The 27,585-nt window shown below is 51.1% G+C and overlaps 1 protein-coding gene across 1 annotated transcript in view; it reads right to left on the minus strand.

Moving 5' to 3' along the window:
- Positions 1-27,585, minus strand: part of KCNQ3 (potassium voltage-gated channel subfamily Q member 3) — a 309,646-nt gene that overhangs the window by 281,553 nt on the left and 508 nt on the right. The gene's annotated exons all lie outside the window — the stretch shown is intronic.

The following is a 27,585-nucleotide window of genomic DNA, read 5'->3' on the forward strand; positions in this document are numbered from 1 at the left end:
CAATCAACCAGCACTGCCTGAGCCCCCCTCCCGGGAGCAGGCACCCTGCTGGAGGGAACCAGGGTGACTCACAGGGGACCCGGCCCTGAACACACTTATACGTGTGGCACTCTCCCTCCCCCATGTGACGTTGAGTCATCTCAGAACCCCGCGGATGCTTCTCTCTTCCACAAAGTGAGAACCCCCAATCTCGTGTCACAGAGCGTTCTGAAGACGTCATAAGGCAACGCATGCAAGAAAAAGGGTTCTAAACATCAGTGATGGGGGGCCTGGGTGGTTCTGTCGGTTGAGCGTCTCTTGATCTCGGATCAGGTCATGATCTCATGGCTGGTGGGTTCAAGCCCCACATCGGGCTCTGTGCTGACAGCGTGGAGCCTGCTTGGGATTCTCTCTCTCCCTCTCTCTTCGCCCCTCCCCTGCTCACGCTCTCTCTCAAAATAAATAAACTTTAAAAAAAGTCTGTGATGGGGCGCCTGGGTGGCTCAGTCGGTTAAGCGTCTGACTCTTGGTTTCGGCTCAGGTCATGATCTCACGGTTTCATGAGTTCCAATCCCACATCAGGCACTGGCAACGTGGGATTCTGTGTCTCCCTCTCTCTCTGTCCCTCTGCCACTTGTGATGTCTCCATCGCTTTCAAAATAAGTACATAAACTTAAAAAAAAAAAAAAAGCAGAAGGGGAAGAGACCTGAGCGAAGGTGAGGAGGAGCCTCTGGGCACGGGAGGAAGGACGGACGGCACAGTGCAGGGGGCGGGGGACAAGGAAAGGAAGGGAGAATGGAGGAAAGAGACATATCTGAGACCGAGGAAGTTACAGGAAGCAGAGCAGTGGGGGCAGAGAAAAGAGGAAAGGAGAATATAAACCATAAGGAGTCGAGATAAAACAGGAAATCAATAAAAATGCCTAGAGTTGATTCATCAAGAGACAGCAGCCGAACCCACGATTTAGAGCCGGGCCAGAAGCACCAGGAGGTCTGAGAACAGACGAAGGAGAAGTGGTTGCCTCTGGGAGGGGCTCGGGACTGGGCGAGGGTGGCCCTGGGCTGGGGGCTTTTCAGCTTGGGGTTTGAATCGCATACACGTATTCCTTCGATAAAAATAAAAGTAGCCGAGGGGCGCCTGGGGGGCTCAGTCAGTTAAGGTCCGACTTCAGCTCGGGTCATGATCTCACGGTTCGGGAGTTCGAGCCCCACGTGGGGCTCTGACAGCATGGAGCCTACTTGGGATTCCCTGTCCCTCTCTCTGCCCCTCTCTCACTCTCTCTCTCTCTGCCCCTCTCTCTCACTCACTCAAAAATAAATGAACGTTAAAAAAAATTAAAAATAAATCAAAGTAACTGAGAACCTGTTAAAGAGATGGAAAACGAAGTTAACACCGAGTAAGCCCTACACACCGGACATCGCCCTCAGCAACTTCTAAGTGCTCTCTGGTTCCCTGTCCCAATAACGCCACAGGGCAATCCTATCCTCTGTGTATTTTTCGTTTCACTTCACCTACTCCGTACCATCATTGTGAGGATTAAAAGAGTTAACAGGGCATCTGGGAAAGCGCCTGGTGCGCTGTTAATGAAATCGGGTGAACAGCGCCCCTGAGATCGACGGCACAGATACTGACAAGCACCCCTCCCTCTTCTGGGGAGCTGCTCGGTCCCCCGTTCCGCAGCTGCTGTCATGCTTTCTCATGACCCTCACTCACCCCCAAGGACACAGGTTGGGAAGGGGGATCCAGCAGCGGGCACCCAAGTCCCTAACCTGGGAACCGAAGAATCAAGCGCACTCCCTCCCCAGGGGCAGACAGAGGGACAGGGTCCCCACCAGGTGGGGGGGTCCGCAGAGAGAAGCAGAGATGAGAGGACGTGTCTGGCCGGCCCTCTGGCCCCTGGCTCCGGGGGTTCCGGCCCCAGGTAAGCCCCGCTCCCCTCTCCTGATCCTGCCCGGGGTTCCCTCGAGGTCCACGAGCCAACAAGCTCTCCAGGAGTCCTCAGCTGGTTCCTGCGGGGCTTCCTTTGCTGGCCTCCAAAAGCACGAAAGGGCAGCAGCGTGTTGATCTCTCCAGGGGTCTCCTAGAACAGGTGCAGAGCTCCGGGGTTCCTGCTGTACAAGGGGAAAAGATGAGGAAGGAAAAGAAAAAGAACAGAGGAGGAAGAGCGGCTTCCAGGGGATTCTGCATTTGGGATGCTGCTGTTTTATAGCTCAGGAGAAACTCAGCGAAGCAATCTCTGGTCAAAGCTACCCAACTATTCTTTCCATTTCCATCTTCCCAGCCCACGATCTGTGCCATTTGGATTTCGACGTCTAAAAATACCTCGCAAACTTCCAAGTGTGTTGGCATGAGCTGGTGGACTCAAATTTTTAATCCATTTGCAAATGTTTTTACACAGCTCTTTTTCCACCCGCCCCCCCTCAAATTCTATTTCTTGCTGAATCACTTCCATCATTCAGTTTGACATTTATGGTGAGCAGGAAGGAAATTATCTTGCACACAAATGTCAACCGTGGCCCTGAAGGTTCCCGAAGGCTGCAGGGAGAGGGTGAAAGAAAGAAGGGCCCCCACTGGTGGGAGAGTGAAGTGTGGTGTCGCTGATGCAGTGGGGGGTTTTGGCCTGGATTCTTCTCGGCTGCATCTGGCTGTGTGACCCTAAGTGGGATACTGGACCTCTCTGAGCATGTTTTCTCCCTCTTTTTTTTTTTTTTAAGTTTACTTCTTTATTTTGAGAGAAAGAGAGAGAGAGCGAGCAGGGGAGGGGCAGAGAGAGAAGGAGAGGGACAGAGAATCCCAAGCAGGCTCTGCACTGTCAGCACAGAGCCCGATGAGGGGCCTGAACTCACAAACCCGTGAGATCATGACATGAGCCCAAGTCTAACGCTTCACCGACTGAGCCACCCAGGTGCCTCTCTGAGGATGTTTCCTTAATGACAATATGGGGACAACGCCATTTCAGTGTAGCTGAGCTGCTGCAGCGATTTGATGGGTTAGACTACCACGTGTACCTCCTAGCCCAAGACAGGAGCTCAACAAATGGCCCCACTCTGAACTGGAGCCACCATCTTGGAACAGCTAACTATCGCGTGTATCTCTCCGCCATCTCTTCCCCACCCAGCAGCAAAGTCCTCCTTACAAAACCTAAATCCGATCACGCCATGCCCTGCTGGGAACTCAGAGGTCTTAGGGTCAGACTAAAATGTTCACCGTCTACACAGCCGTGTCCAAATCCCCATCCTCCCCTCACACCGGCTTCCCCCACTGCCGGCCTCCAAGAAGGATGTTCTCACTCAGCCTCACATGGTTTTTTGTGTCTGACCACCGGGCTCAGAGGGGTTGACTTCACACTGCCTCCCACAGGCAAAGACCACAGAGAGGGGGCAGGGTGGCAAAGCTGAGGGGGAAGAAGGAGCCTTCGTGCTTTCTCCTTCCAGAAGAGTCTCACGACTCCAAGCTCCTCCGCGTTCATCGTCTCCTTCCTTTTGTCTCTGCCCCTCCAAGGGCACGAAACAGGGAGCGGGTGGGTGGGAAGAAAGAAGGAAAGCAGAGCTGCAAAGGGTCATAAAGGACGGAAGAAAGGGTTGCTGTAGAAAGTTCTTTCCAGAGAAAGATGGAATTAAACCCTCCAGAAACCATCTGGCTGATGCCCTTTGTTGTGGGGCTTTCTGAACTTCTCTTCAGCTCTCAAGATGAGACTCAAGAGTTTCCTTTGGGAAAACCTCCCTGACGCACCCCCCCCCCCCCCGGGTCCAGGCAGCCTTCATCCATCCCTTCTGTGTGCCCACTGGGCTGGGGACACATTACATTCCACGTGGGACTGTCCTCACAGCTCCAATCCCAGGGACAGGGAATCAGCCGGTGCTCAATAAACGTCGAATGAATTAGTTAATGAGGGAGAAGGCCACGGCCATGTCCGGGGCTCAGGGGAGAATAAGACGCAGTCATGGATAAACAGGCACACAGGCAAAGATCTGACCAAAGGGGGTGCCGCTTGGCACAGTGCCCCAACCCTGGAGCCGTGAGGAACAGGACTTGGCCAAGAGTCATGGCAGAAGTGGTAACTGTTGAAAATATTTAACCTGTGCCGTTTTCTCCAATGCCTTGATGAGATGAGCTCTGATGGCCTCGGTCCCCCAGCGTGAAGACTCCACGTATCCCACAGAAAGACCGTGAGAACAGAACAAGCACAAATATCCCCCTGCTTGGAGTGTTGAGGGGCTCACCCGAAGCAGGAAAACGGAACAATGGAACATTTTCAAATCAAGTTCTTTTTTTTTAAAGATTTATCTATTTTTGAGAGAGAGAGAGAGCATGCACGTGGGGAAGAGGTGGGGCGGGGGGGGGGGGGTGGGGAACAGACGATCCCAAGCAGGCTCCGTGCTGCCAGCCGAGAGCCCGATGCAGGGCTAGAACTCACAAACCATGAGATCATGACCTGAGTCCAAGTTGAATGCTCAACTAACTGAGCCACCCAGGTGCCCCTCAAATAAAGTTCATTTAAAAAAAAATTTTTTTTAACGTTTATTTATTATTGAGAGACAGAGAGACAGAGAATGAGCATGGGAGGGGCAGAGAGAGGGGGAGACACAGAATCCGAAGCCAGCTCCAGGCGCTGAGCACGAGGTCAGCACAGAGCCTGACATGGGCTTCGAACCCACAAACCGCGAGATCATGACCTGAGCCGAAGTCGGACGCTGAACTGCCTGAGCCACCCAGGTGCCCCTCAGATAAAGTTCATTTGATACAGAACGAAACACCCTGGAGTTGGGAGGACCTCTAAAACCACGGGGGGTCCAAACACCCACAGCCGTACCTCGTTTCTCACGCCACAGCCAAGCGCAGTTTTTTTTTTTAATTGTGGAAAAGTATACACGATGTAAAATTCACCAGTTCGACCACTTTTAAGCACACAGTTCGGTGGCTGTCGCATCGTTATGCAACGGCCAGCACCATCCATCTGCAGAACGTTCCATCCTCCCAGAAGGAAACTCTGCCCCCCGGTAAACAGAAAGTGTCCCTTCGCCGCTCCCCGGCCCCCAGCAACCCCCATTCTCCTTTCTATCTCTGTGATTTGGACTGTCTGGGCGCCTCATATACGTGGTATCACAAAATATTTGTCCCTTTGTGTCCGGCTTCTTTCATTGGGCACAATGTCCTCAGGTTCGTTCAGGTTGTTGTAGCACGTGTCAGGATTTCCTTCTTTTTTATGGGTGAATAATATTCCATCCAAGTGCTGTTTCATCACCTCCGCTGGAATGGACCAGCAAAGATGAATCACTCCCTTCCTTCCAAGACAGCCAACCCTCTGCAGTCGGGCCCAGCCGGTACCGAGTTCTTGGGTTCGTCAGGAGGCGGTTCTGCTGTTGCTTCTACCTGCTGCTCCCTGAGCTGGCCCGTGAAACCCCAGGAGGTCAGTCTTCACGCACAACACTGAACTTGGGATGTCTGGAAGTGAGGGTCACGGCCCTCCTCCCCTCCTCCCTCCAAGCTAGAGATACCCGGATCTACCAAGCAAGGCAGGGGGTTCAGGTTCACCTCTGGTCATCCAGCTCATCCCCCTCTAGACACACTCCAGTGAGTCTGTCTGTCTTGGCCAGTCTGTCAGTCAACAAACACATGCTATGGGCTGGCCCCAAGCTGGGCCCGGGGCACCCAGGTGAACTTGACACGGGTTCTGCCCGCCTGGAGCTCACAACGTGGCAGAGACAGACAAATGAGTAAATAAATGCGTAACATAGAACCTGTGGTCACCGCAGCTTATGACAGGTGCTTCAAAGGATAGGAACACGGGGAGGACAGATGTGGAGGGGCTGATCAGAGAGGCCCCACCCAGAGACTGCGGAAGGCATCTTACACGAGCTGAGGGAGGGTCTCCCAGGCAGAGAAAATGGTTAGGAGCAGAGGCCCTTGCCGAGGGGAGGCAGGACCTGATGTGCCCCGGGGAGGCCACCGGGGAGCAGCTTGGCGGAGGCGGGGAGAGGGCAAGGGCTGGGTCCCTCCGGCCCGTGAACCTCAGCAAGGGGAGTGGGTTTTGTGCCAAGGTTAGCAGAGCTGAGGGGCTCTGAGCTGCAAGGGCATGATCTAACTCACATGGGAAGAGGACAACCCTGGCTTCATGGTGGGCAATGGAAGGAGGGGGCCAGGGCAGGGGCCAGGGCAGAAGCCAGAAGCCAAGTCAGGGCGTTGTAGGGTTGAGGCCAGAGATGCTGGGCTGCCACAGTCATCAGATGGGGCGCCTGGGGACCAGTGAGCATGGTATCCTCAGCTATTATACCAGAGCCTGGGGCTCAGGACCAGGGGCCGTACCCCTGAGGGGCCCTGTAGGCTCATGGAGCCCCCAGCCCCTGGGCTCAGAGGCCAGTCAGCTCTATCCCGGTTCGCTCCAACCCACGGACAACCCCCCCCTTCCACAAGGCTGGTCCCTAACTGATCTGTCCCCACTGATCTGTTTACCGTCATCTCTGAGCACAGACAACCACTGCCTCAAAACTGGACTAGCATCCGCACACAACAGACTCTGGCTGAGTCCCGCTAATGGGCCAGGATCGTTTTGAGGAAATGGCAGGAGAGCGGCCCCGGCCCCGACCAGAGCACAGAAGCTTCTCCACAGGCTGCCGAGCTCCTGGTGTGTGTGTGTGTGTGTGTGTGTGTGTGTGTGTGTGTAATCCCCACGGAAGTCAGCCGCGTTCAGCTTTCCAACCTCAGCTTTTGATGCCCGCGTTCAGATCTGGGTTTTGTTTGGAACTCAGCTTAGGCGCTGCACGGCCAAGGGGATTAGTCGACCGTGTTTGTTAAACACGGACCCCATGCCCAGCATCATGCCTGGCACTGCTAGTGAAAAGAAAATATATCACGCATGGCTCTGGCCTGCAACAGAGCCACGATCTGGTCGGGGTACTCATGGCAAACCTCGCCAAGGCAGAGATTACTGAAGGCTGGAAGGGGTGCCAGGTCTGCTGGAGCTCGGGGAGAAAGGCCGGGAAGGCGCTCAGAGGGAAAGCACGGGCTTGTCTTCAGGACCTTGGAGCTCCCGTCGACCCCCACAGCGGCCAGCTGTGTGCCACCGGGTAAGTTGCCTAACCTCTCTGGGCCTCCACGTCCTCACGTCTACTAGGGGTCACGGTGAGACTAAAATCACGGCCAATGTGCCCAGATCCAGATGTTCTATGAACAACAGCAGTTCCCCCTTGACACTGTTTATCGCGTGTCAGCACTCTTCCAAGCGCTCTATATGCTGACTCGCTTTATTCTCTCAACACTCTGGGAAGGAAACATGGGGACCCCCATTCTGCAGACGGGGAAGTGGAGACCTAGAGGGATGAAAGAATTGCCCAAGGTCACCTAGCCAGCCAGCGATCACTTTAGCCACCCCCCCCCCCCCGCCACTGCGCACGCCGTCCTTCTTCCCCCTTGTGCCCATGGAGCGGTGCGTGGAATGGGCTGGAGACGCCAGAGAAACACAAAGGGGACCTGGTCCAGGGTAAAGCGTTAACGTGGCTTTGCACGCCCACGCCCACGGCAGCATCATTCACAGTCCCCAAAGGACAGAAGCAACGCAAGTGTCCTGGGGTCACTTGGACACACAACACGGGGTCCCTCCAGACAGTGGAGTATCCTCCAGCCTGAACAAGGAAGGGGATTCTGACACACCCTTCAACACCAACCCTGAGGACATTACGCTAATGTCCCAAAGGGACAAATACTGTATGACTCCATTCTACGAGGAACCTAGAGTAGTCAAATCCATAGAGACAGAAAGTAGGATGGTGACAGCCAGGATCGGGGGGGGGCGGGGAATGAGGAATGGCGAGTTAGTGTTTAAAGGGGCTGTGGCTTGAACGTCTGTGTCCCCCCACAAGGTGAATGTGATGGTGGCAGGAGGTGAGGCCTCTGGGAGGTCATGAGGGTAGCGCCCTCATCGATGGGATCACTGACTTATTAAAGACAGCCCAGAGGGGCGCCTGGGTGGCTCAGTGGGTTACGCGTCCCACTTCGGCTCAGGTCATGATCTCGCGGCTTGTGGGTTTGATCCCCAGGTCAGGCCCTGTGCTGACAGCTCAGAGCCTGGAGCCTGCTGTGGATTCTGTGTCTCCCTTGCTCTCTGCCTCCCCTCTGCTCACTCACACACTCCCTCTCTCTCTCTCTCTTTGTCACAAAAACAAACATTAAAAAAAAAGACACCCCCCAGAGAGCGCCCTGGTCTTTCCACCACGTGGGGACACAGCAAGGAGCTGGCTGGCTGGGAGCCAGGAAGTGGGCTCTCATCAGCCACCAAATCAGCCAGCACCTTGATCTCGGACTTCCCGGACCCCAGAACCGTGAGACAGAAAGGGTTGTTGTTTAATCCACCCAACTGATCGTGTTTGTTATAGCAGCCTTAACGGACTGACATCAGTGAGGGCAGAGTTTCAGTTCTGCAGGATGAAAAAGGTCCTACGGATGGACGGTGGGGACGGCTGCCTGACAAGGTGGGCATACGAACGCCACTGAGCTGTACCCTTATGGTTGAAATGGTGTATTTTACATCACGTGTAGTTTACTAGAACTGAAAGGCTCGATATGGGAAAAGAAGGCGGCCGCTCTCCCACTGAGGTGGCCTGCTATGACTCCCTGGACCCTGATTTGGTTTTATTTCTTTTTTCAGCTGGTGTTTTTGGAGCACCTACTGTGTTTTACAGCTAGAATCCTAGAGGCCTCGACAAATCGTCAGCAGAATAGCAGATACACACAGCCCCGTGGGAGCTGGGCCCAGGGGTCTTTTTCTCCGTGGTTTATGTCTATGCAGGCACATAATCCTTGCAACCACCCTTTGAGGTGGGTCCTATGAAACCCCCATTTTATAAATGGAACTGAGAGGCAGAGAAGGGACATGCAGTTTGCCTGAGGTTACAAATCTGGGATCGGACCCCTGCAGCCCAGCTGAGCCCCTCTGTTCCAGTACACCCTCCTCACCGGAAACGTAAGCCACGAGGTCACCCGCACACCACCTTCCCATCCCGCTGAAGTGGCCAGGCTTCTGGAATAGTGAGCTCCATCACAAGGGGTGGCTCTGTGCCTTGGTGATACCCCAGTAAACGTACACGGCTCTGCTATTTCCAACGTCAGCATTTCCCGGTGCTACTTTTTTTTTCCAGATGGAAGCAACAAGGTCCCCAGCTTAATTTGTTTCACGCAGTGACACTAATTAATGTTCCAAAAGCTGAGGCTGAGGAATTGAGGTATATGTCTGTGCGTGTGTGCGTGCGTGTGTGTGCGTGTGTGTGTGTGTGTGTGTGTGTGTGCTTGGGCAGCATGTGGTTAGTATCCGGGTAACTCATTTCCCCAACTTTTTTTTTTAACGTTTTATTTATTTTTGAGAAGGGAGAGACAGGGCATGAACAGGGAAGGGTCAGAGAGAGGGAGACACAGAATCTGAAACAGGCTCCAGGCTCTGAGCTGTCAGCACAGAGCCCGACGCAGGGCTTGAATCCACAGATCGCGAGATCGTGACCTGAGCCGAAGTCGGCCGCTTAACCGACTGAGCCACCCAGGCGCCCCTCCCCAACTTTTGAAATGATGGATGTGGGGATTTTACCCGAGCCAAACCATTGCAGCTCAAAAAGCAGTTCAGGCTTTCCCGAAGTCGTAAAAACACCGTACGAACCCCACAAGCACGATAAATTCTCCAGCTTCCTCCATATATCTTTGCTTCGACTCATCTCTGACAGCGTGAATGCCGGGACTCTGAGGCCAGAGACATCAGCCACAGAGTGACGGCCTTTGGGGGCTAGTGGTTCTCAGCCAAGGGCACTACAGCCTCCATCAGAGCCTCTGGGAAAGCCTGGGAATGGCCTGGTTGATCACACCTGGGGGTTCTAATGGCATCTTGTAGGCAGGGCCCGGGATGCTGAAAATCCTGCGAGTTCCACCATGACGCTCCTGGTTGCTCCACCAAGAAACCCCAAAAAGTATCCAACGACCTCATTTTTCAGGGAAAGAAGGAAAGGCACAGAGACATGGCAGTTTCTTGCCCAAAGGTGCACAGCAATTCCAAGCTTAGAAAAAGCCTGACCCCTCCAGCCACACCTAATTCATCTTACGGCTCAGCTACCCCCGCCCCCCCCTGCCCCACCCATCCAGAGTCCCCAGCCGCAGCCACTGGGAAATGGTCACACCTGACTCACCATCTACCGTTCTCACTTCCAAGGCTCTGCCAACGTTACCCCCTCTGCCCTCAGCCCTAACCCGGACCCTGACACCACTGCATCGTTCTATGCCTAGTTCAAAGGCTGCCTCCTCCAGGAAGCTTGCCAGAGCCCTATCTCAGAACCAGCCCACAGCAGTCTGCCTTTATTTTGTCTTCCAGCCTGTGTGTCAGTCTGCCTCTGTATGCGTCACTGGTTACCACTGCCATCAAACCAGCTGCTTTACAGCCATTATGCCAGCCTACGGCCACTGGTCTGATGGGGCAGGTCCTATTTCTCCATTCTACTGATGAAACACTTGAGACTCAGGGAAGATAAGCAACTTTCTGGAGGTCACGCAGACGGCAAAATAAAGATTTGCTCCCACATCGGAAGCACTGACCAAGAGGCCACCCTCCCCCCCACGGTCATGTGCACGTCTCGCTTCTGTCTGGACAGGGAGGTCTTTAAAGGCAGGAGCTTTGTCAAATCCATCCACCTTTACCTCATGGTGAAGCCTGCATCAATGATGTCAAAGAGCCCAGAACAAGAGCCCTGCTACCCTGTCCCCTGGGCCAGGGCCCATTCACTCCATTGGGCCATCTCTGGCCCAGCATGACCTCCCTCCAGGTAGAAGGCGAGTCGGGAACAGGGCCACACAGCGAGAAGTCTTCTCCGGTTTCCCGCTTCCTACTCCACCCCCAACAACCAACTATAGTTAAAACACAGTAGCTCCGATCAGACAGGGATTAATATCCTGTCACTTCTTTCTGGCTCAGCAAGTCTGCTTGGGAGGCGGCAACAGCAAGGCCCATCAGGGTGTCCAGGGCTTCCAGAACCATGTCCCGTGCCCTTAACCACTCTGCGTGGGAAAGGCAGTGGTAGACGCCCCTCTCCGCAGAGGGCCAGGCCTGGTAGCCATTCGAGCAGAGCCCGAGGACTGACATGACAGGAAGTCACTGATGACAGTGGGCATCTGTTATGGGCTCCCGGTGACAACGGACAGCAGGCATGTTGGTGTCTCCCTGGAAGCCACTCCTCCCCCCTGCCCCTCCTAACAGAACGCCATTTTTCCCAGCCGGATGTGCCGGACCCCAGGGAGTGAATCGGAAGGGGTCAGAGCCATTGATGGTGGTTCCCTTGGCCTTCAGCCCATCAGTCCGTGGAAGGGGAGCAGGTGACCCAGTTCTGGTCAGTGATACATGAAGAAAAGCGTACTGTCCCCTCCTCCCGTGCCCAAGGAATCAGTCAGTGGACGCCTGGCTCTGGCGGATCCATCCGGATGATGGCACGTGGGTAGGACCTGAAGGCCATCCCACAGCGACATCATCATTGCATGGACACCGGTGAGTACAATGGGGGTGGCGTAAAGAGAAACAGCGAAAACCACCCTGGACTTGAAAGTGCATGACCTGGGTCCAAATTTCAAGTCTTAACAGTGACCCGAGGGAGCCATGACTGCAACCTGGTAAGGCCGAACTTCCATACCTCCCTGCCAGGTTGGAGGGTTCACATGTGTGCAATGCCTCGCTTCAGAGTCCTCCAGTTTCCTTTAAAATCGACTGCCTTCTTTAGAAGAGTTTTCGACTTACGGAAACATTGAGACGATGGCACAGAGAGTTCGCGTATAACGTGCACTCAGTTTCCCCCATTACTGACATCTCAGACTAGTCTGGTACGCTTGTGACAACGGACGAGCCAACGCTGATGCGTTCTTATTAACTGAAGTCAGGACCTTATTCGGATTTCCTTAGTTTTTACCCGGTGTCCTTTTTCTGTTCCAGAATCACATCCAGCGTGCCACTTTGCATTTAGTTTCCATGTCTGCACCGGCTCCTCTTGGCTCTGATGGTCTCTGGGTCTTCCCGCGTTTCAGATGACCTTGACCGTTCTGAGGAGCATGCATCGGGTATTCGGTAATGAGACAGGCGTTTTTCTCGGCACCCCTGCTTCCTTAGGAAACCTGAGTCAGGCTGCAGAACCCCCTTCTCCACACTCCTCTTAACCCACCCCCAATGTCAGTTCCTTCCTTGTAGCAAAATGCAAGTCACGAATTCTAGCAGAATTTCATGTTCAGGGCGACAACTTCCAGGTAGAAATTACGATACCGACTTCAACGTTACTTTTCTTCACGGACATGTTTATCTTAGCAGGACTGCAAAAGAACAGCCATTTATCAGACACTGACCATGAGCCAAAACCAGGTTTTGGACTGTATGACAGTCATTTCTTTTCCTCCTTCCACCAACTAGGGGCACAAGCATGGTCCACGCTACAGAGGAGGAAACAGGTTTAGGCTTAAGTAGTTTGCTCAAGGTTACTCAGCTGAAAAAACAGCAGAGCCAGGATTCAAAGCCACCCTAACTGTTACCTGTTTCTGCTTCTATCACTTAAACTGTGCACCTCTTGGGGCTGGCACTGTGCCCCTTTTGCCCAGCACTGAGTATCTGGTTGTGCCCGGTGGGGCACTAGGCTCTGGGCTGCAGAGAATAGATATTGGCACATAAGAAATGGGCAGTGAGAAGGCCAGCCTTCAACCCCTTTAAATAGCCCAACCCAAGGTTCATCCAAATGTACGTTTCATGGTCTCACTTTCTCTTGTCCCTATTCCACACCATTCCTTCAGTGTGAGAATCAATCAGACCTTTGGGTTCTAAATGTGTGACGCAGTCATGGTCACGGCCGTACGGAGGGAAACGTATAAAAGGAAAAATGGTCTTTAACCCTGCATGTATGTTGAAATCTACTCCTTGCTGACGGCAATCTTCCCTGATTCATTTAAACCATGTTGACAACTTTTCCTGAACCCCCAGGAGACTCGGTAAATGTATACACTGGAGTGGGTACCACGCCACTATATGATTATCTATTTACTTACTCATTTGGGATCCCAACGAAGGCAAATGTATCGCCTATCGCTAGCCCAAAGCCTGGCATTTATAAGGCCTGAAATCAATGTCTGCCGAATAATCCATGAGAGTTCCTTCAGTCCCATGAGCAGATGCTTAGACGCATGTATGTTACTCCTAAAGGATTAAGATTTTCCCAAGAAATATCTTCCCAACCATATAAGGTGTTGAAATCATGGCCCAAAAAGAGGAGTTCAAGAAGAAATCTTAACATTCCCTCTAACATTCCAGGATCCTGAAGGTGAAGGTTAATTATTTCCCCCAGGAAGCCACAACGGAGCCAAAGGGTGGAATTCACAGGGCCCCACTTCACAACCAAGAGCCTCCCATTTTCTCAACAAAAGACGTGTTTGTGAGAACAACGGGAATATCTATTTTAATCTTGTTTTTGAAAATGCTAATGTTTCTCACGTTATAAATTAGTAAGATTCTTCATTCTTTGAAAGTATCGCAAAAACCACTCAGAATTATACTCTCGGCAAGACCAAAGTTCTCCATCCTTATTTAAAGTAATTCGCCCTTCCGGGGCGCCTGGGTGGCTCAGTAGGTTAAGCGTCCGACTCTCGATTTCGGCTCAGGTCACGATCTCACAGTTCGTGAGTTTGAGCCCTGAATGGGGCTCTACACTGGCAGCATGGAGCCTGCTTGAGATTCTCTTTCTCCCTTACTCTCTCTGCCCCTCCGCTGCTCTCTCTCTCTCAAAATAAACAAACATTTGAAAAAACTAATTAAGTAACTCTCTCTTTTCATTTCATGAAAATTACTAAACTGTGAACACACAGTAATCTCAACAAGGATATGGCTCCTTCCCCCAAAAGAAAACGCAGACAATGGCCAGGTTTCACTGCACATTCGAGAACTCTACAATCCCGGCATATGGTAAGAGCTCAGAAAGGTTAGCTATCACCACATACCGGGCACTGAACTGACCTATTTACACGTACTTTTAATTCAGATTTTTTTCTTCTTGAATGGCTTGTCCTAAATGAAAAATTAATGAGGGAGAAAAAACACTATAGAATTGCCATGACCCTTAGGCCACAAAGACTTCCTTTACTTAAGAACTACTGAGGAAACACAGAAACACTTGTGAACTTAAGTCACAATATTTCCTTCGCTTAGGAAGGACGCGACACGTGGCAGTCACGGCCAGTCCCCTCCCATACTTCCCCAGAACCCACGGGCAGCACCTGTCAGACGTGGCCTTTGATAAATACCTTTGGCGAACAGCCCACACTTCTGTCTAAGGCATTTCTCTGAGAGGTAATACCCCAATCCAGGGATGGATGGCGTTTGAGGACAATTCTGCATCGTTCCACACTGCAGTCCGGGGTCCCCGGGGGCTGAGCTTCAAGGGTCCCCATGGTAACCTGCTTGAAAATGTATCCATGGCCCTTTTCTCCTTCCTGTTGGATTTCCTTGCCTTTCCCCAATTTTACTTATTTCTCTCATTTCTTTCCTTTGTTTCCTTTTTTTTTTTTTTTTTTTTTTTGAATTCTCTCCTGAATCGTGCATTCTCAACAGGGATGGTATTGCCTCCAAGGGGGCAAAATCAGTTCTTAGGGGAATGGCTGGGGAAAAAAAAAAAATCTTGTTCTTTTTATATAGATATACATACAGTACAGAAAGAAACACGCAGTGTATCTGCAGTATGAAACTGTCATGGGTGGGGGCAATTTTGGAAAAAAAGTGTCTTAAAATTAACTGCTCACAGAAGAGATCGTGAAAGTAAGACTAAATAATCCTGTGTCGAATAAACCACTTGCACTGGGCTCCTTGGCCCCGGGAGCTTCTGGAAGAACGCAGGCGAAGGTCCAATGTTAGCACTCTGCTGAGTACTTGGACGAATCACTTCATGTAATCCGTTCAACAACCTGGAAGGCAGGGAGCGTTAGGTCCATTTTTATCAGATTGGAGGTAAAGTGACGTTTTGAAAAGTACACAGCAAATCAGCCTGAGACCCAGGGTGAGAACTCCGGACCCCTGGTGGCTGAACTCTCAGCCACACCTTAGGACCATCTTGAGTGTTAACCCCAACGTGGCACAGGGAAATGACCCTGCTGTTCATGAAAATAAATCAGGTTTCCATGAATGGACTAAGTGGTGGTGCTGTCCCACAGGTGACATCATTTAAAAAAAATTTTTTTAAGTTTATTTATCTTGAGAGAGAGTGCAAGCAATGGAGGGGAAGGGAGAGGGAGAGAGAATCCCAAGCAATCTCCTCACCATCAGCATGGAGCCCGACGTGGGGCTCGAACTCCTGAACCGTGAGATCGCGACCTGAGCCGAAACCAAGAGTCGGATGCTTAACCGACCGAGCCACCCAGGTGGCCCAGCCATAGGTGACATTATAAACAACCCAAATGGATTATAACATCAGTTACAAGATGATGGTTTTGCAAGCCCCACCTCAATGTTGAGCTCAACGGAAATCAGAGACTCCTTGACACGACACTTGGGAGGACAGGAGGTGGGGAGGGGTGGGGTGGAGAAAAGGTGCTCTGGGCCCTGGGAATTCAGCAGAGGAGAAACCCTCCTCGGCGAGAGGCCACCTGGAGCCTGTGTATGGACGCCTGATCAGCCTGCCCCCTGGCTCGACTCTTCTGTTCATTTGATCCAGACCCTAAGCCAGTGCAACCCAGAGGAATTCTGTTGTAGCAAAACTGTTCCATTGGTATACAGCTGTTGGAAGGTCAGGAGCAGAAGCGAATGGCAGCCGGCCTCGGAAGAAGGTCTGACTGAGTTCAAGTCTTCCCTTTGCCAGCAGTGTGACTGGAGGCACGTTTCTAACTGCTCTGGGCCTCAGTTTCCTCTTCTCTACAGTTCCTTCCAGCTCTGAAGGCCTCTGGGGTCTATAACTGGCCAAGTGCCTCTCTCAGTGCCGGGTCCATAAATCCCATACATCGCTGTCACGTACCTACAGCTGATCAGTTTCACTGGACTTGCTGATTACGAAGCCCTTCCGGTTTCATTTTCTGGACCGACACCAGCAGGTGGAGAAGCATCCATGACTGACACATGTGGGGTGGGCCAAAGCAAAGGCTGGCATTCTAAGGAAGGGTAGGAGGAGGGAGATAAACAGCGTGATAGTGCTAAGTGATTTTCCATTAGTACAGATGGCCCGGACTGGATGAACGCATTCCCCTAGCAAAGTGTTCCGAGTCACGTTAGGTAATATTTCATCCCATCCCTTCAAAAAGACACCCACAAAGGCAGAAATGGGCTTGAACTGCTAAAGCAAGTTTTTTTAAAAGTTTATTTTTTATTTATTTTGAGAGACGGAGAGCAAGTGGCAGGAGGGGCAGAGAGAGAGAGAGAGGAGACAGAGTCCCAAGCAGGTTCCACATTATCAGCGTAGAACCCAATGCGGGGCTCGAACCCATGAACCGTGAGACCATGACCTGAGCCGAAATCAAGAGCCGGACACCCAACCGACTGAGCCACTCCGGTGCCTCTAAAGCAAGCTGGCAAAGAATCTAAGGGCCAATGGCCCAGAAATGCTCTGTCAGGCTGCCCGCTCCTCAGGAAAGCCAGATTTAGCAATTCGTAAGAAAGGACTTGGTGTAAGAGTTATTGTTACTCACACACATAAAGCAGGAATCTCATTAATGTTGCCCAAGGAGGGATATAATAAACTATGAAATGATGCAGGAAACATTGGTTATAATTGATACGCTGGATTTACAGGCCCCCAACTCAACCGTAACACTCTTACAGGGTCCAGGCGATTTTAAAGGTCTCTAGAAGGACGGGAGAAGAGGAGAAGGAGACCCTAGCCCAGGTCTTCAGCATGGAGGGAAGCCCACCACAGGAGGAATCCAAGAACAGCTGATGTACAGGACGCTCTGCGAGCCACACACACCTTTCTTCTTCCTCAACTCCGCGCAAGAAGCAATCTTCTTCCTGAATTCCTTCCCAGTTTGTTCTCCCAAGAGAACATTTCAAACAAACTCTTCTACTCCTCCGTGGCAGAATGAAAAGTCCCGCCCAACAAGGCCACAGTGTGGATGGCACCTGATGACACCTGAAAGCCCGAGGTGGCCTGAAACCTCGGTACTGACATCACCTTGTCACCTGCAAACCTTGTCCTCATCAGTCTCCCCAAAGGTGGCCATCTTAGGGAAGCTGACACCCCTGTAGATGTACGGCCTAGGTTAGTACATCTGGTTAGTTAATCTAGTTAATCTAGTCAGTTAGTTAATGGGTTCCTGGTATCGGGTAATGCAGCACAGACAGCAGTGAGGCAAATCTGTGCGTGAGCAGATGCTCCAGACAGAAAGGTCCCAACCATGGGCTCCCCAGATCCTTCTACGGCTTTAAGGAAACGCTACCTCCGGGTGTTACATAACCATAGCTTCCAGAATACTCCCACCCGCATCGTCTCAAGGGATTCTCACATCAATCCCATGCGGCGGGTATTTGCAGACTGTGGGACTAGTGAGGTGTCCGAACCACAGTTAATGCTGTTCTCCTAATGGCGCATCCAATGTGTTTTTTTAAGTTTACTTATTTATTTATTTGCTTTAAGAGAGAGAGAGAGAGAGTGCACAAGCAGGGAAGGGGCAGAGAGACAAGGAGAGAGAGAAAATCCCAAGCAGAACTCCACTCCGTCCGCGCAGAGCCTGTTGTGGAGCTCGAACTCACGATCCTTGAGATGGCGACCTGAGCCGAAGTCAAGAGTCAGACGCTTACCCGGCTGAGCCACCCTAGTGCCCCCACCCCAGTGCACTTCTGCCAAACCCACACCTGTCTTGGGCCACCCCAAACCAGAACCACATGGCACCATGTCTGCAAGGGGGTCTTAGCCAATCCCCATTCGAAGACCTTTCCCTGGCTTCTCTTCACGTTGCCCCGTTTGAAAGAGACGCGACAAATTTCGTTTTCATTCTGTCAACGCTTGAAGGCGCAGACAAAATAGAGAGCGCGGGGCCTCTTGATTCTTTGGAAAATACCGCAGAATCCCGGCCGATCTATGAAACTTTTAAATGCCAAGTGAATTATTTTTCACGAACACCAAGTTGAAAGGGGGAGCTTCCTAACCATGCAAGAATAAGAAGGTAGTATTCAAGTTTTTTTTATTATTACTTTAATATGAAATTCATCGTGAAATTGGTTTCCATACAACACCCACGGCTCATCCCAACAGGTGCCCTCCTCAACACCCATCCCCCACCCCCCATCAACCCTCAGTTTGTTCTCAGTTTTTAAGAGTCTCTTATGGTTTGGCTCCCTCCCTCTCTTTTTTTTTCCTTCCCCTCCCCCACGGTCTTCTGTTAAGTTTCCAGGATCCACATAAGAGTGAAAACATATGGTATCTGTCTTTCTCTGTATGGCTTATTTCACTTAGCAATGTTGATAGCAGCACTTTCAACAACAGCCAAACTATGGAAAGAGCCTCAATGTCCATCAACTGATGAATGGATAAAGAAGTTGTGGTCCGTATACACAATGGAACACTACTTGGCAATGAGAAAGAAGGAAATCTGGCCTTTTGTGGCCACGTGGATGGAACTGGTAGTATTCAAGTTAACTGCACGTAGCTTTTGGTTCTTCAAGCAGGAAAGGAAACTTAGTGCTCAGCTGGATACACAGGAGGACTTTCCTCTTCTCTCCAGCCCCATAAACCTCCTTTGGAGAAAGCTCCCTTCACCCAACACAGGAGGCTCAACAGAGCGCGACCTTCGTGCATGACTGGTTCCTCATCTGCATTCTCTCGCTGCATTGCTAGACTACCAAATTTAGTTGCTCAGGTCCCTCTTTCCAGAGGAGAATTATGGCTCATCTGCCTCCAGCGTGGCACCTGAATCAGCATGTGTGGTCTTGAAACGAATGACTTTAGCACGCCACGTTGCACCCCTGCACTGTGTGTGTGTCATTACCCGGGCACAAGCCCCAGGTGGAGAGAAACTTGAGGCACGTTCTTTACAGCATCCAGGAATCTAAGAGAGCCTGTCCAGCTTGGCCAACGGTTTTCAGGCCTGGCTTCATCTGGAATCACCTAAGGACCATGCCCGGGTCCCCAGAGACCAACAGTATCAATTTCTGGGGTGGGGCCTGGTTCTGTATCCATGTATGTGCTCTGTGCTGTTTGTGCAAGTTCAGTGTTTTTTAGAAAAAAAATTTTTTTTTAAGTTTTTATTTCCTTATTTTGAGAGAGACAGAGACAGCGTGAGTGGTGGGGAGGGGCAGAGGGAGAGAGGGAGAGAGAATCCCAAGCAGGCTCCGCACGGCCAGCACAGAGCCGGATGCGGGGCTCGAACCCACGAACCGTGAGATCATGACCTGAGCCAAAATCAGGAGTTGGACGCTTAACTGACTGAGCCACCCAAGGGCCCTTTAAAAAAAAAAAAAAAGTATTTTTAACTTTTTATTTTTTTAACTTAACTTAAAAAGTTAAGAGGAGTATAATACCCACATATACTCTCTTCACCGTGATTTTCCATCTGTTAACATTTTTGCCTCACGTGCCTTTCTCTCTCTTCCTATCTGTGTGTACTTTGTACACGTAAGTATGCTTGCATATAGTCTGTATGTGTGCTGAACATTTGAACATACGTTGAGATATTGTGACACTTCACCACTAAAGACTGCACCATGCAGCTTCTGTAAAAAAAAAAAAAAAAAAAAGAATATTCACCTACATAGCCACGATGCAATTACCACACTCAAGAAATTAAATTTTGACATAGTGATGTTATCTAATATGGAGCCCATGTTCAAATTTTCTTAACTGTCCCTATAACATACGCTTTATTATTATTTATTTTTCCCATCTGGGGTCCAATGAAGAATCATGAATTTCATTTGCGTTTCTTCCAGCTTTACTGCAATGTAATTGGCGTGTAACATCAGTAAGTTTAAGACGTACCACGTGATTTGCGATACATATATTTTAGGAAATGATTACCACAGAAGGTTCATAAACACATCTAACACGTCACGTTGTTACCTCTGTGTGTTTATGTGCGCGTGTGATGAGAACTTCTGAGATCTACTCTCTCAGCGACTTTCAAATATACAATACAGTATTAACTATAGTCACCACGCTGTCCCGTAGGTCCCCAGAACTTACTCATCTTAAAAACAGAAGTCTGTACCTTTTGATTATCTTCACCCATTTCCCCCCTACTCCTGGCCACTGGCGACCATCAATGCGATCTGTTTCTAAGTTCAGTTTTTTAAGATTCCACATATAAGTATTTGCCTTTCTCTGCCTGACTTAGTTGGACGTTTAACTGATTGAGCCACCCAAGGGCCCTTTAAAAAAAAAAAAAAGTATTTTTAACTTTTTATTTTTTTAATTTAACTTAAAAAGTTAAGAGGGGTATAATACCCACATATACTCTCTTCACCGTGAAGGGCCCTCAAGGCTCATCCATGTTGTTGCAAATGGTATGGTCTCCTTTTTTATGGCTGAACAGTATTCCATTGTGCATACTTAACCACATTTTCTTTATCCATTCACCCACCCATTGGATGCGAAGACTGTTCCCTTGTCTTGACTGTTATAAATAATACTGCAATGTCCATAGAGGTTCACATTCTTTATTTTTTTTGTAATATTTATTTTTGAGAGAGAAAGACAGAGTGTGAGCCGGGGAGCAGGGGGCAGAGAGAGAGGGAGACACAGAATCCGAAGCAGGCTCCAGGTTCCGAGCTGTCAGCACAGAGCCCGACGCGGGGCTCGAACTCACAGACTGCGAGATCGTGACCTGAGCCGAAGTCAGACACTCAACCAACCGAGCCACCCAGGCGCCCCTCAGCTCCTTTAACCGAGACAGGTCTCTTTGTTTTTACATCAGGGACCTTTGGAAGAGTCCGTGCCAGACAAATTGCAAGACTTCGCACAATGTGAATTTGTTTACTATTTCTTCATGATTGGACTCTGGTCATTTTAGGCCCCACGGCAGGTATGTTGTTCATTTCCACTGTATTATTCGGGAGGAGGGTAGAGTCCGTTTGATTCACAAATTGATGACCAGTTCGAGAAAAGTCTGCCAGGTTTTTCTTAAGGTACCTTCTCGCCTAGGTGGGTCACACGCATGTCAAAGTTTGAAAAGCCTTGTGCCTCAGTGTGTAGCCTGCAGACCAGCCACACTGCCTTCCCCTAGGAACTTTTTTTTTTTTTTAAAGGAAGCCCTACGCCCAATGTGGTGCTCAAACTCACGGACACGGAGATCAAGAGTCATATGCTCTACTGACTAAGCTGGCCAAGCGCCCCTTCCTTGGGGACTTTTCAGAAACACAGCCGTACAAGGCACCTCTCCCAGGAAGGCAGAGTTTCAGTCTCTCCCTGTTACCTGTCTTCCGCATTGTCTTCCGTTGGGGACAACAGTGACACGGTGCAGACAGCCCTGTGACCCAGGCGGGACACCCCTGCGGGATCCCCGTTCTGCCGCTCAGGTCGCTCCAAGAGTCTGAGCAAATCATGCAGGTTCTCAGAACCTGTTTCCACCTGTAAAGGGGAGACCCCGTAGTCTCCCTTCCAGTGCTGAGGCCACATGACGTGAGCCCGGCTCCTGGACAGTGAGACACCGGGCACCTGCGGTCACAGGCCCGCCCTGCACACGGCCTCACGGGGGCCCAGAGACCTGACACTGAGGGCTGTTGTGGTCAACCCCTTCCTCGACATCTTCATCCGACGCCGGTGGTTGGTATCATAAAAAAGTAGCATAAAAAAAGGAAAGGCAGAAGGAAAGCAAGGCATTCAGAAAACCACAAGAAAATAACATGAGGTTATTAGAGAGGGGAGAGGGGCGAGGGGCGTGGATCCTATGAGGGGGGCCAGGGGAAGGCAGATTGAACGACTGAGAGCGGGAGCAAAAAAGGAAACAATGTTTACTGAGTATCTGCAGAGCGTTGGAGGAGGTCACCGAGAGGACGTGACTGCCGGGTGACCCGTGAGCTGGACCTCACCGCCTCCCTCGACCTTGGAATGTGCGCACTGTCCACGGTTCCCACAGTGGGAGCTGAGCCAAAGACGCAGCCTTGAGAGTAAGGTGTTGCTCAGACGGCTGTACTGCGTATGGGACTGAATCCCATTAAGGACTCTCTGAAAACCTTTAAGATTCTGGAGGGCGGGTGGGGAGATCTGCTCAGCTTCCAGCACCCACGACAAGCCTCGCAGATAAGTTCCCTTGCTTATTAAACCTGCCGGCCTAGGGGCGCCTGGGTGGCGCAGTCGGTTAAGCGTCCGACTTCAGCCAGGTCACGATCTCGCGATCCGTGAGTTCGAGCCCCGCGTCGGGCTCTGGGCTGATGGCTCAGAGACTGGAGACTGTTTCTGATTCTGTGTCTCCCTCTCTCTCTGCCCCTCCCCCGTTCATGCTCTGTCTCTCTCTGTCCCAAAAATAAATAAACGTTGAGAAAAAAAAAATTTAAAAAAAAAAAACAAAAAAAAAACCTGCCGGCCTATGGATCTGGAGTGGCCCGCCTCTCTCTTTGGTCTCTCCCTGCCCTCTGCACACGGGGCCAGACTCAGATTTAACCCCGGGAACGCCCAAGGTTGCAAACCAGCACAGCGTCATGTTTAGGTGTTATATATCATCACCTCAACTGAATGTCAACCCTGGGAGGTTCGCGTGATTCTCTCCGGATCAGAAACAAAGAAACTGCAAACCAGGAAAGTGAGCAAACTGCCCCAGGTCCCACAGCTAGGAAATGGCAGAGTTGCATTAAACCCAGGTCTGACTCCATGGGGGCGCCTGGGTGGCTCCGTGGGTTAAGCGTCCAACTTCGGCTCAGGTCCCGATCTCACAGTTCATGAGTTCGAGCCCCGCGTCAGGCTCTGTGCCGACAGCTCGGAGCCTGGAGCCTGCTTCGGATTCTGTGTCTCCCTCTCGCTCTGCCCCATCCTGACTCATGCTCTACCTCTCTCTGTCTTAAAAATAAATTTGAAAAAATAAAAAAAAAAACAAACTAAAAAAAACCCAGGTCTGACTCCAAAGACCAGGCTCTCACAACCCAAGAAAGGATGACCCAATGATAGCACGCCTCATGCCTTTCAGGATGGCTACGATCAAAACAAAACAAAACAAAACAAAAACAGAGAAACAAATGCTGGTGAGGATGAGGAGAAACTTCAAGCCTAGCACACTGTTGGTGGAAACATAAACTGGTGCCACCACTGTGGAAAACAATATGGAGGTCCCGCAAAAACGAAAAACAGCACGACCCTACGACCCAGCCATCCCACCTCCGAATCGTTATCCAGAAGAATTGAAATTAGGGTCTCAGAGGGGTATTAGCACTTCCATGTTTACTGAAATACTATTCACAACAGGCCAAGACGTAAAAAGGAACTAAATGTCCATCGACAGATGAATGGATAAAGAACCCGGACAATAAAGTCCATATTAAATTTGACAATAAATTTCGACAATAAATTTCATATTAAAAAAAAAAAAAGCACCTGGAATCCTGATCGGCTTTTAAAAAGAGGGATCTTTACTCAACATGCTAATAAGTCCACCAGCCGGGCTTTTCCTTTCTAGAGCAGCTGCTGGGTCCTCGGGCCCCACCTCTCATGATGTCCCGGGGCTCAGCCCACCTCAGGGTTAAGGTTAGGTTTAGGGTTGAGGTTAGGGCTGGGGAATGCAAACAGGGGGTATTTCTTGTGACCATTTGCCCTCGCTCTGTCAACGGGTGAGCGAGTGATCATACCCGGCTGGTTGCAGGGGGGTGGTGAGGGCAGCAGGAAGCGAGTGCAGTGTCAATCCAGCAAGATGAAGCCAGCATCTCTTCACTGACAGGCTAAGAAGGGGGAGTCCCCGGAAGGTGCCAGAACAAACAGTGGTGTGTGCTTTTTTTTTTTTTTAAGGCTTATTCATTTTTCAGAGACAGAGCATGAGCGAGGGAGGGGCGGAGAGAGAGGAAGACACAGAATCGGAAGCAGGCTCCAGGCTCCGAGCTGTCGGCACAGAGCCCGACACGGGGCTTGAACCCACGGACCGCGGCATCATGACCTGAGCTGAAGTCGGACGCTTAACCGACTGAGCCACCCGGGCGCCCCGGTATGTGCTTTTAGGGAGACCTTATTCATAATCAACCGATGAATCCTGAGGGCCTGACGTTGGGCTAATTTCACTCAGATGACAGCAGAGTGTCGTCATCCCCAACGTGCAGGTCGTGCGAAGTCACAGAGACTTCAGTCAGTCCGGACGGGAGCTCCAAGTCCAGCACTTTCTCTGCAACAGCAGAATCCTTTTCAGGCTCGGGATGCAGAGAAGGGACGGGCCACACTGGGGTCAAAGCCTGGTCTCCCACCCTTTCCCCCTCCTCCCCTCAGTCCATTTTAAGACTCCTGCAAGCTATTCTTATCACTAACGTCCTATAATGTTGACTGTGCCTATGTGTTGTGGTGACAATGGTGGGGACAGCAGGAAAGCCGTACAGAGCACAGTTTGGGTTCACCCGAGAGTATTCTTCCGCTCACCCGTATACTAAATGCTCACCGAGGAACCACCACGGACCCCGCCGCCCGCGGGAAACTGAGAACGAAGCCAGAGAACGCCACGGCCCAACTCTCGAGTAGCTCTCAGTTCAACGGCAGAGAGGAGCAGGCAGATCAACCCAATGCAATGTGCAAAATCCCAAAGCTGGGGGCGCTGCAGAGGAGGGCAATTCTAGCTCAACGTGGGGTGGGGACGGCCGGGTCAGCCGAAAGCTTCCCGGAGGAGACGACACCGGGGCTGGGCCAAGGGTGAAGGTGAGTAGCCAGGAGAAAACAGGGATGGTCACTTAAGGCAAAGGGAGAAGACTGGGGGTGAGGGTCTTTGGTTTCCGCATCTGCTGTATCCTCTCTATTTAGGACAGAAGGGAGGGAAGTGCGTCTCACAGAACTGGTTCATTTAAAATATAAAGAAAAGCTTGTGCTAGCGTGTGAACCCGTGGTCAGCCCGATTTCCTGGCCCCCCTCATGCCATTAGCTACAGCCCAGAACAGGATAATGGATGCTTCGGAGCACGAATTTCAGTGCCTTGCAAAACCCTGAATCATCAATGAAAAGTTCAATTTGTTCACTTGACTGCACTTCCTTCTGAGCTGGAGGAGGGGCGTACGATGCACCCACTAACTAGGTATACGATTCCCGGTCCATCAGAACCTGCATTCCCACCAGCACCTTAGCCCCCCTCCACGTTCTCCTACCACTGTGCTTCCTGGGTTCTGACTAGCCCATTTTGATTCCAAATTCCATTTCTAGCCATTGCCAGCCGGGAGCCAGCAAGTGAGGGCAGAGGCGTTCCTAAGAGCCCTGTGTTACTAATGGGGTGAAGGGCACCCAGGGATGCCTAGTGAAATACCCAGAGCCCCCAAATTGTTGGCAGAGGGTCAGAACTGGGATCCAGGCTCCCAAAACAGGAGTTGATTCACTGCATTCGGATGTGAGCATCCAGAGCAGTAGCTGGGTGATCCTGGACAAGTGGTCCCATTGAAGTATTCTTACTCTCATCTATAAAGCGTAGATAGTAATTCCCACCTCATAAGATCCTGGAGAGAGTTCAATGAAATAAATGATCTGCATGTCTGAAAGCATCTGGTTGGGCATCCACCTCTTCCTCATCCCACACTCTCAGATTTTCCTGGCCCTCTCGGGGAAACTGAGGCTACAGGCTTTGGCAGTCTCAAACCTGCTTCCGCGTGATGGAATAATTTGAAAGAAGGATAAAATCGAGACGCTGTCAGTAACAGGCCTTAGCTATGCCTCCTCCAGGCTGAACAAGGCAGCGCAGGGGTGCTAGCTGAGAATGGTGGGAGGAGAAGAAAGAAAGAGGTACCCCACAAGCTGCCGTGGGACCCCAGGGTTGGAAGTCAGCCAATAAATGGTGAGCGCCACTTACATGCAAAAGGCAGGTCGAGTCTGGGTAGGTATGTTTGTGTGCATTCAAATCATTGTAGTGCCTTTTTTCGTTATCACATTCCAGTATTAATTTAACTAATTAGCCAATTTAACTGAACCCCCTTCAGTTCAGTTTAACTAAATACAATGCTAGAAACAGAAATGAATGTATTTTCAATCGCTTTTTGCCACCTGAAGAAAGCAAGTAGAAGATTCTGGTAACCCTTCTCTCCAGCCACTAACACCTGCAAATTCATGCAGAAGTGGATGCTGGAGTCTGGACCATCCAAAATCCGTGTTCCTGGCCGGATGCCCCCCCTCCCTCCTGCCAGCTCCTCCTGGCCGGATGCCCCCCTCCCTCCTGCCAGTTTCAGGGAGGCATCCTCTCCAGGCTTCTGCAACCTCTCCAAAGAAACCTGTTGCCAAGTCTGAGGTCCTGTGCAGACGCCCCCACCTGGTGGCCAAATCTGGAAAAGCAATTCAACCAAGGATGATTGGCAGGCAGCAACTCCAAGGCTCCCTGAACTCCCTGGGACCACAGCCGTCATGGGTCAAATGCAGGAGGACACAGAGGAATATCCACCACTGACGGCACAGGAGGGGCCAAACTTATGACCAATTCTCCGCGAAAATGCTGGTAACGTACAGCTTCCCAAGAAGCAGCCATCAGAATGACTAAGCCACAGACAGGAGGCAAGGGGTAACTGGAAATGCCCTGCCAGCCCTGGGGTGTGCGGACAGTTCTGATTTCCTCTCTTGGGTGGAAAGTCACCATTTACATCCCCTTTCTCTCTCCCCAAGTATAAGATTTCCTGTCCCAAGTGTCAGGTGCAGAAGGGAGTTCCATCTTCCTTCTCCAGCAACGCATTTTCATCCTGACTAGCAAGGAGGCTCTTTCCAGGGGAAGGGTGCCTCGGGTCAAACCTCCAGCCCAGGCCCCTTCACATGGCCCGCACCCCTGTCCAGCCAAGGCCAGGCTAGGGGCAGCAGCTGAGGTGGAGGGAATATCAGGGCCAAATCATGCAGGTATTCAGCCAAAATAAACTGCGGCCCTCATCTCTTGGCACCGTTAAGCCCCAGCTCTCCAGGTTCGATCCTGAGATATTCTCATTCTCTCATACTCTCGCTCTCGTGTTCATTAACTCCCGTAAAAATAACCCAAAGACACGCATTTTGACCAGTCCCAGCTCCCAGTTAGAGCAACACCAGGTTCTATACCAGGATGGAGCCCTAGGAAGGGCAGCACAAGCAAGCAACTGATACCCGCGCTCATGCACACGCACGCACACGCGCGCACACATACACACACACACACACACACACACACACACACACACCCACTATGGGCAGTGTTCCACTCCCATCCCCAACTCCAAGATGCATCATCTAAACTCCGTAGCGATCTCAGGAGAAGGGACCCACCCCAAGCAGAAACGGAGCATAGGGGAGGATCCGCTTTATGCTGTTCAACCTCCACGTTAATTGGAAAAACCACATCATTCTTTTAAGCTTCGATACCAACATCCGGAGAAGGTGCCATAAATGCGCACCCGCGCGCCCACAGACATGCCAATCCAATCTCCAAATTAGCTGGGTAATCACGCTTGCATCGTTCAAGCCCTGGTGTCCAACACCCAGAGAGTGGCTCACAGACACACGGACACGCACAGCGGAGAAACACTGAGGACAGACCGG

This window comes from Prionailurus viverrinus, chromosome F2, assembly GCF_022837055.1.
Source record: "Prionailurus viverrinus isolate Anna chromosome F2, UM_Priviv_1.0, whole genome shotgun sequence".
NCBI classification, from domain to species: Eukaryota; Metazoa; Chordata; class Mammalia; order Carnivora; family Felidae; genus Prionailurus; species Prionailurus viverrinus.